Source organism: Desmodus rotundus, chromosome 3, assembly GCF_022682495.2.
Source record: "Desmodus rotundus isolate HL8 chromosome 3, HLdesRot8A.1, whole genome shotgun sequence".
In the NCBI taxonomy this organism is placed as follows: domain Eukaryota; kingdom Metazoa; phylum Chordata; class Mammalia; order Chiroptera; family Phyllostomidae; genus Desmodus; species Desmodus rotundus.
The window spans coordinates 66,445,726-66,456,412 of record NC_071389.1 but is presented as its reverse complement, the minus strand read 5'-3'; positions in this window follow the sequence as shown (position 1 = coordinate 66,456,412).

Here is a 10,687-nt window from a genome sequence, read left to right as displayed (position 1 = left end):
TGTTCCAAATCATTGATCTGAGTCAGTCCCAGTTTCCTTCAAATCACTGTTGGTTCCCTGTGCATTTTCCTTTATTTCACTTTGCATAGCCTTCACTTTTTCCTCCATTTTGCAAGCATACTCAACCATTTCTGTGAGCATCCTGATTACCAGTGTTTTGAACTCTGGTAATCGGGATGCTCACAGAAAGGTTGTCTGTCTCCTTGTCGCTTAGCTCTTTTTTCTGGAGTTTTGCTCTGTTTTTCATTTGGGCCATATTTCTTTGTCTTAGCACACCTATTATGTTGTAAGGTGACAGAGCCTTAGGTATTTGCCAGAGCAGGGCAACGCTCTTTGCCATGTTGTCGTGCTGTCTGTGGTGGTGGGATCCAAGAGGCAACAATGCCCCTTGCTTGCTTGCTTGTCTTTCGCCCCATTTTCCAACTGAATTCACCTGTGAGTTTGGGAGTTTCTCCCACCATCACAACCCCCACAGTACTTTACAGCTAGAGGTTTTGAGTCTTTAGTTTCTCCATCAGCCATCTCTGCCTCACCAACCTGGTCCACTGCCTTGCCGAGCATCCTCTCTGCCCAGCTGCCTGTCTCCACCCCTCCTACTGGTCTGGATGAATGTTTCTTTAACTCCTTGGTTGTCAGAGTTCCATGCAGTTTGATTTTCTGGCACTTCTGTTTGTTTATTGATTTTAAATTGGTTGTTATCTTTCTTTTGGTTGTGCAAGGAAGTGAAGTGTTTCTACCTATACCTCCATCTTGGCCAAAACTCAATACAGAGTTTGGATTTTATTATAAGTACAGTAGGAGTGTTACAATCAATTTAAGAGGATCACCCTGGCTTCTGTGAAGCAAATAGCTTCCAGTATGGTCATAAATGAAAGCAACAAAGGCTGATAGGAGATTATGTAGATTTTCACTTCTGAGTATGATGCAGTAGGTGTGGTAAGGTAATGCTCCTGCTGAAAACCATGAGCAAATGTAGATAAATTTCAAAATTCATAATTTTAAAAGCACCAGAGAGTATGGGTACATCGAGGACAAGATTAACTACAATTTCAGAGAAGAAGCTAACAATCAGAAGTCATTTTTCCCCTGAGGGTATTTGATAACTTTGGGCACAGCCTAAGAATCAGAATTTGGCCCAGGCTGAAGTCTACTTGTGTTGAAAATAAAGATTTTAATGGTTATATAGAGATAGAGTAACAAAATTTAGGACTGGAGGGAACTCAGGTGCATAGATAGTTTTCTCCATAAAACATTTGCTGAACTTTGAGCCTTCACAGAGCATAAAGAGCTAGGTTGAAAGCTTTCAAAAAGTAGAATGAAGTATCTTATAGTCTTATGATATTTAGGAAACAAAGATTCCTCCAAGGGAGGAGGCCCAAAAACAAAGTAAGCAAGGTATGAAATCCCTAGAAGGAATGGTGAATTGATCTACTGGTCCTTTTCATTTGGGCACTACTAAAAACGGGTGCATTTAGAGGTGGAAATCCAGGCCTGACCTATGGCAGAGAACCATTCTTGAGAAACAGAGAAACCAGCAGAACTTTTGACTTTTTTGTGCTGAAATAAAAAAATTTGGAGACTTAAGGAGTCTCAGCCAGATAGCTGATCTTTCCTTGAAGACATTTGCCACATTAAAAGCTTTGAAGAGTAGGAAGCAAAAGAGCTAAGCCATAAATTCTGAAGAGCATACTGAATCTCCCTCAGATTTTGGAAATCAAAGTCCAAGTTTACAACTAAAAACCCTGGGGTAGCCATACCCTAGACCAGATGCAAGCAAAGTTTATTGTCTTTTTACCAAAACTTTTTAATAGCCTCAACCCAGGCAATCCCTAATTGTCTTGCAATGATTTGGTCCTCTGACAGCTGTCCTTTTTGTTTTTAGAGATAACAAAGCCTTTCTGGATAAAGATATCATCACCTGGAGACTCTGTGTTTTGATGTTCTTGTTTGTTTTTTTTTAATTGAAAAACAAGCAAATAGCAAATACCCAAGCAGAAGCACAGAGGTAAACATAATGGAAAAAATGAACAGATAAGAACACATGGAACATTCTGAAAGGAACATGTACTTGAAGTCCCAGAAGGAGAGGAGGAGAGAATAGATTATAACTAATATTCAAACAGTTAATGATTAAGAATTTTCCAAATGATTAAAGACACTAATCCATAGATTTAAGCAGGATAAATACATTGAAAACAATAGCTGGCATTTATATATAAAACTACTGCAAACTAATTAAGTACAGAAAGCCTTAAATTTGGCCAAAGACATCACTTAAAAAAAAAACAACCAAACTTCTGGTCAAGATGGACACATAGGTAAACATGGCTCACCTACTCACACAACCACAGCAAAAATTACAACTAAATTACAAAGCAATTATCACCCAGAAATGTCAGAAAATTGAGCTGTATGGAAGTCTTATAACCCAGGATGTAAAGAAATCACATTCATTCAGATTGGTAGGAGATATGGAGAGATGCTGAGAGATGGAAGGGGCTGTCCCACACCCACATGTGATGTGTAAAAATCGGGAGGGATACCTCAGGAGTAAGGGATCCCAGCCCCACACCAGACCACCCAGCCCAGGGTTCCAGTGCCAGGAAGATAAGTCCCCATAACTTCTGGCTATGAAAACCAGTGGGGGAAGCAGAATAAATTGCAGGATTCTCAGGTGGCTTCTCTTAACGGGCCTGCAGCAGACTTAGAACTTACACAGACTTGCTCACTCTGGGCTCCAGCACTGGGGCAGCCACTGGAAGGGCATCATTGGGATACTGGGAGAAACTGAAGTGCCTGGCACTAGGGTAAGTGCTTGGGGACAGCTTCCTCCCAAACAAAACTCCAGAGGCCAGGCAGTGGCCATGGTCCTTTTTCTGAGCCCTCCCCCATGCAGAGCTAGAGTGGCAACAACATTTCTGAGACTCCATTAGCCTGGTTCACACAGGTTGCCCCATCCAGGTGATTACCTAAGGCTCTGCCCCATCCAACTTACAGGTGTGCTTTTCTACAATGGGCCATGCTACTAAGACAGAGTCAAAGCAGCTCTACCTAGTAATACATAGAAACAAAGACAGGGAGGCTGCCAAAATGAGGAAACAAAGAAATGTGGCCCAAATGAATGAACAGATCAAAACTCCAGAAAAAGAACTAAACAAAATGAAGATAAGCAATCTATCAGATGCAAAGTTCAAGACACTGGTTATTAGGATGCTCAAGGAACTCATAGTACTTCAACAGCATAAAAAAGACCCAAGCAGAAATGAGGGTTACAGTAAGTAATATAAAAAAAATGTTACAGGGAATCAACAGTGGAGTGGATGAAGCCAAGAACCAAATCAATGATTTGGGACATAAGAAAGAAAAAAGCACTCAGTCAGTACAGCAAGAAGAAAAAAAGAATTAAAAAAATGAGGAGAGAGTAAGGAGCCTCTGGGACAACTTCACACGTACCGACATTCGAATCATAGGTTTGCCAGAAGAAGAAGAGAAAGAGCAAGAAATCAAAAACTTATTTGAAAAAATTATGAAAGAAAACTTCCCCAATTTGATGAAGGAAATAGACATACAAGTCCAAGAAGCACAGAATGTCCCAGACAAGATGGATGCAAAGAGATCCAAACCAAGACACATCATAATTAAAATGCCAACAGGTTAAAGATAAAGAATATTAAAAGCTGTAAGAGTAAAGCAGATAATTACCTACAAAAGAATTCCTATTAAGACTGTCAGCTGATTTCTCAAAAAGAAACTCTGCAAGCTAGAAGAGACTGGCAAGAAGTATTCAAAGTGAGGTAATGCAAGGACCTACAACCTAGATTACTCTACCCAGAAAAGCTCTTGTTTAGAATTGAAGGGCAGATAAAGTGCTTCCTAGACAAGGTAAAGCTAAGGGAGTTCATCATCACCAAAACATTATATATAAAATGTAAAGGGATTTATTTAAGAAGAATAAGATAAAAATGATGAACATTAAAATGGCAATGAATTTACAACTATCAAGAATTGAATCTTAAAAAAAAAAACAAGCTAAGCAAACAAGCAGAACAGAAGCAGAATCACTGATATGGGCCCTCCACCGATGTGGAGATCATTTGAAGGGTTCTCAGTGGGGAAAGGAAAGGGGGTGAATGGGGGAAAGATGCAGGGATTAAAAAGCATCAATTGGTAGGTACATAATAGATGAGGATGTTAAGAACAGTATAGGAAATGGAGAAGCCAAAGAATTTATATGCATGACCCATGGACATGAACTAAAGGGAGGATTGCTGGAGGGAATGCAGGATACCAGGTGGAGGGGAAAAAGAGGGAAATATTGGGACAACTGTAATAGCGTAATCAATAAAATTTATTTTAAACAGTCAATACATCAATTAGACTTACATCCAACTTCTCAATTAAGACCCTGGAAGTCAGAAGGCAATAAAATAACAGTTTTAGCATGATGAATGAAAATAACTGTCAAGCTAAAATCCAATACCTGATGAAAATAATTTTTAAAAAGTAAGATGAAATAAAGACATTTTCATACAAAAATGGAGGCCATTTGTTGCTATCAGGCCCATACTGACAGAAAATAGTTAAGGGAGTTCTTCAAAAAGAAGCATATAAATTCAAGAGGAAATAAAGAATACCAGAAGAGGCAAATACATAGATAAATACAAATGAATATTGATTGTACCTAACAATAATAGTAATGTTTCTTAGACTTTTAAATTGATACATAGCTAAATACATAACAAAATATGCAAAAATAAAGAGGATTAAATAGAATTAAAGTGTTCTAAGATTCTAGCAGTATAGAGAAATGTGAAAAGTAATAATTTATAGCCTTTCTGGTAGTAACAACCTCCTCATGACAACATGCCTCTCGCTAAGGATCTCCTTCATCCCTCTCCAGAAGAGGAGAAGAGGAGAAGCGGAAACACAAGAAAAAGCACCTGGTGCAGAGACCCAATTTTTCTCCATGGGTGTGAAATGCCCAGGATGCTATAAAATCACCACTATCTTTAGCCATGCACAGACGGTAGTTTCATGTGTTGGCTGCTTCATTGTCCTCTGTCAGGAGGAAAAGCAAGGCTGACAGAAGGCTGCTCCTTCAGACAGAAGCAGCACTAAAAGCACCCTGAATCAAGAGGAGTGGGGAAACATCCCAATAAACACATTTTGGATAAAAAGTAATAATATAGAATATAACAACTCATATAATCTATGTAATTCATATAAGAACAATGAAAATATAACAATTAACAGGAGAAAAGATGAAAAATATATTTGATTAATTCATGAAAAGGAAAGGAGAATAAAAAGAATATGAAACAGAGTAAAATAGAAACAAATTGTAAAATCATAGCCATAAGCCTACTATATTAGCAATTATATTACAGGTAAATAGAATAAGTATTCCATGTAAAAGACTGAGATTGTAAGACTGGACAAAAATACAAAACCCAACTATATGCTGCTTACAAATATGAAAGGATGCAAATATTTGAGGTCACAGAAAAGTTAAAAGGAAAAGGGTAGGAAAAGGTAAACTTAAAAACTCTAGCCAATAGAAACTGTTACAACCTTACTGATATCAGACAAAGTTGACTTTTAAGGTATGAAGCATCATGAGAGATGAAGGATAGTTCATAACTGTGATGCAATCCAACAGGAAGGAGGATATGGCAGTAATCCATGCCACAGATGATGGCGACTCGGACTCCAAAGACAGCTGAGGGTGTACGGTGAAGCAGTCAAATTCTGGGTGTTTACTGTGGGCAGGTGCCAGTAGGACTTGCTGCTGGATTGCATGGGGATTGTGGGAGAGAGAGGTATCAAGGATGATCTCAAAGGTTTTTTCTCATGGGAGACTAGATGAATGGCAGTGCTATTTGCTGAAATGGGGAAGTTTATTGAAATGTGGGTTTAGGAAAGAGAAATGAAATTCTCTTTTAGCTAGGAGGAACAGGGCAAATAGCAGTGATTTAGTTAAACAAATTTTTTAAATTACAGTTGACATGCAGTATTGTACTAGTTTCAGGCCTCACCTGACGCCACACATAGCTATTGCAAGTTACTGACGGCACTACTGCAGTGGTTCAGTTCTGCACACATAGAGTGGTGCTGCCGAGACGACATTTGGATACATAAAACTTCAGTCTAGTTTAACGCCCTCATTTAACAGATGAAGATACTGTGGCTTCGAAACTTGCTTATAGTGACACATCAATATATGGCAGAACCAGAACTAAAGCCCAGACCTTTTTTATTTTTTAAATAGAAGGCATTCCAGGGTTTTCTTTTCTTTTTTTAAAGAAGATTTTATTTATTTATTTTTATAGAGAGAGGAAAAAGGAGAAATATAGGTAGAGAAACATCCATCGGTTGCATCTCACACACGCCCTGTGCCCTGATCAGGAATCAAACCAGCGACCTTTGGCTCTGTGGGATGACACCCAGCCAGCTGAGCCATACTACTCAGGGCTAAAGCCCAGATCAAACCATGCCACATGCTATGTCTAAATTTGCTTCGTTGAACTGCAGAACATATTTTATATAGAATAACAATAATTGCTAAAGTGTAGTGAGTGTTTACTATATACCAGGTATTGTGCTAAATACTTAAGATAACTTTTTTCTTGAAAGTTAGATACCATTATGATCCCCACTTTTATAGATAGGAAAACTGAGCTCCAGGTCATGTAACTGGTGAAGCTGGTTGAATAACCCAGAGGTTCAACTCCTGTGCTCAGGTTCTCAATGGCTGTGCTTTACCTTGTCCTAATAGGGCACAAAGTAGGCACTCAAAGTGTGCTGTGTGCCACTTTGCTTCCTTGATTTTTTTTTTTTGATCAGTTCACATGTAGACTATTTGATTTTTTTGACCTCCGGTTTTCTTTTAGATTTTATATTTGACTGAGGAGCCGATTCTATTCCTTTACATCTAGGGAACTTACACATCCACAGAGCTTATTTCCCAGGGCCCAAGATGAATGCTTCCTTAGGACACAGTGATGACTTCTTCAGTCTCAGCAGCTGTAACTGCTGTCCTTATGGAACAAAGGAATTATTAGAAATCATTTGTCATGAAAACCTCCTCTCCTTTTCTGATGGAAAAAGCTTTGTATTTTTGTTGACCTCTGAAAATTACAGAGAAAATAAAATGAAGCCAGAAAAAAAAATCCAGAACAACTAACACCTCAACCAAATTACTTCCCCAACCAAAACTAAAACATCCTCTGAAAAAGGAAGCTTTTTTGGTCTTTAATCTAAGGGCAGTGTAACAGCTGAGGTAGTCTTTGGGACTACTTTAATCAACTTAATGCAGCCTGTAGACTTCAGGCTTTGCGCTAGTACAAAGAGACACTCAGATGTAAGCCCATGGGTGAGTGCTTTCACAGGACATCGGACTGAAAACAACTCTATGCGATAAGAGGAGAGGTCCAAGAGGAGTCAATGATGCGGTCTTTTCTGGCTGGGATGACACAGCCTGGAAATGGGTTATGTTACCAAAGGTGTAGTGGCAAAAGCCAGAGGGTCCCTCCATCTAGCATGATTTCTTTTATAAGGCACTTGTGAAGAAAAAAGTGCACAGTGATGGACCCTTGTTAGTTCAAAGATTTTTTACCTCTTTAAAACCCCGCTGTGAATTTACAGGGCATAAAATACGTATTACTGTCCCTTTCATATTGTCATTCTAAAAGAAATCAAAGACAGAATGCTTTTTTCTTCCCAATAAGCTTGTCTGTTTGCAATCATAGGGTGTCTGTATATATGGTCTCCTCATATCTCAAGTGAATCTTTGTGATTCAGTGGCAGTCGGTGATGCATCATTCCTCCTTTAAAAATTGCAAGAGACTTTTGCAAAAAGATGGACTTGCTTTCTCTTCCTTTTGAATCATGACAATTTAGTTCATTGTAAAATGAAACAGAGAAAACTACAAGCATATATTTTAAAGATCTGACAGAGTGATAATCCTCTCCTTTTCAATTAAAGTTGAGTAGTTTGTCTTGCTATAATCTCAACCCTTGTCTTGCTTTCTATTCATGACTTTTGTTTCAGCAAAACTTCTGACTAAATTACACAGGCTTTGAGCATGGACATTGTATGCTCTATAGGGTGATGCTAGTGAAAATATGAAGATTTTGGCTATACAACTAAAATAATATTCTATTGAACGTTACTAATTGGTGTTTGTTATTATTGGCCTGAGGAATTTTTCCTCTGGGCACATGTTTTATATTGCAAATTGCTTGCTCACTGAGTCTCTGTGTACTATATATTTTCTTGTCTGACCTGCAATCCATACTTTAAAGTCTTTCTTTTATCCATTCAATTCAATTTAAAGTATAATTTCAGTGATTGACAGTTTATAAAAAAGGAGAAATGCTCATTTTTTAAAAACTGGGAAAACAGAATAATCTTCTTGCAGTACAAAAACACTGTTGACACTACCCAGTTTCCCAGAAATGTTGTTTATCATCTCCTGAAATGTGAATCAGAACACTCGTGACAGGTGAATGAAGAGATAGAAATTAAGATATCGGCACAAACAAAAGCAGCATTAATAATTCAGCTAAATAAAATTTGTATACAAAAGAAAACTGTCAAGGTGATGGAGAATGTTTCTGCAAGTACAGGACATTTAGGCAACAGGAAAATGAGTTGAGGTTTAAATGTTTTACATTTTACATAGAGCTTTATATAGTTTGAATTGTCTTTTTCTGATTCTATTGTTCTAGCAAACATTATTTACTACATCCATAATATATCCTAGGTTAAATGAATTGGAGTTTTTTCCTTATGGACATTGCCACAATTTTTAAAAGCTAGCCACATTTTTATAACATATTTTATAACATTTATATTACCATTAATTGGTTGACAGCCATTACTTTCTTACTTGAGCCATGTATACCAATTTTATCACACCTCATTGAGAATTCCTCTCAGTGGGCCTCTCCATGTAGTGTGGTTACTTTAATTTTTAAGGCACACATAAAAATTATTGACCATAGGTATTTTAAGATGTTAGTTAGGAGAATGAGTCTTATCAACACAAATCAAAAGATGCATTGAGCCCTGGCTGGTGTAGCTCAGTGGATTGAGCATGGGCCTGAAAACCAAAGGGCTGCCAGTTTGATTCCCACTCAGGGCACATGCCTGGGTTGTGGGCCAGGTCCCCAGGAGGGGGAGCATGAGAGGCGACCACACATTGATGTTTCTCTCCCTCTCTTTTTCCTTCTCTTCTTCTCTCTCTAAAAATAAATAAATAAAAATCTAAACAAAAAAGCTGTATTCTTTTTTTAAAAGATGCATTGACAGGAATCACTATTTTCAAGGAAGACCTTATTTTAGGCTGGAGGAATTGTCATTCCCCACATTAGAATGTTTGGCTTTCTAGCTTACTTTATTCAACAAATATTTACTTGAGAGCCCATTATGCTCTGGAACTGTGCTAGAGCTGAAGATAGGAAGATAAAGGAGGCAATATAAAGAGGTGCAGAGTCAGAGTAAAGGTACCAAGTAAAACAACATGAATGAATAATGGGAATTAGATGGAGGAGGGAACAAAAACACTTCAGGAAGAGGGAACAACATAGGCTCTGGATGGTGGAATCGGAGAGCCTGCAGATATTTAGAGTGGCAAGTTGTGCGTTGAAGGGGAAGGGAAATAAAGAGTGGAGAAAGGGTAGATGAGGCAGGCAGGGAGCAGATCACAGTTATGTGGTAAGAAGACAAAGAACTCTTGAAGGATTTTAAGCAGGAGAATGGCTGGTTAAATTGGGCTATTGAAAGAGCAGTTCTGTGGAATGTGGATTCGAGAGAAAGTGAATGCAGTTAGTAAAAAGGATATGAGTAATCTGGGGGAGGTATGAGAACAGCGTGAATTAAGGCAGAGGGAATGGCTGATTGGGAGAGTCATAAGAAATTTAAGAGGTAGAATCGACGGCATTTGTTAACTGGATGTAGGGAGTGAGGGGAAAGGTGGAGTCTTGTGTAATTTCCAGGTTTCTGACTCAAGAGACTGGATGGCAGGTGGTGAAATTAGGAAATGCAGGAACAGAAACATGTCTGATGGTAGTGGGAGCCAGATCAGGAGCTTAGTTTTAGACTGGTTGAATTTTCATTTTACCTGTCCCAGTGTCAAGGGAGAGTTCGAAGTCAAGGATATAGATTAGGAATCTGTCATTTCTAATAGCAGCTAATGCTTCAAATAAAGATATACAACTTTTAAATATGTCCTTTCAATATTTTGTTTTTTAATTGAAAAAATACATGCATACGGTAAAAAAAATTGATCCCATGTATACAATGGAAAACAAATCTTCTCTCACATCCCACACCCACAATTCCTCTTTCCAGATGTAGTTATGGTTAACAATTTCCAGAAATGCATCCAACATTTTCTTTCTAAATATAAGCATAGATGTGTGTATATATAAGTGAGTTTGTGTAAATATAATATGTGTACATATTTTACACAGAAATGGTAGTATACTATATTTGCTCTCTTGCATGCTATTTCTTTTACTTTTCAGTATACCTTGCAGATAGCACTCTATCAACACATATAGATCTACCTCATTCTCTGTAAAGCTTGCATAGTATTCCATTTCATGAATGGACCTAGTTTCTTAAACTTTTTTTTATTGGTAGTAAAGTTTTCCCCCCGTTTTTATGATAAAAAATGCTTCA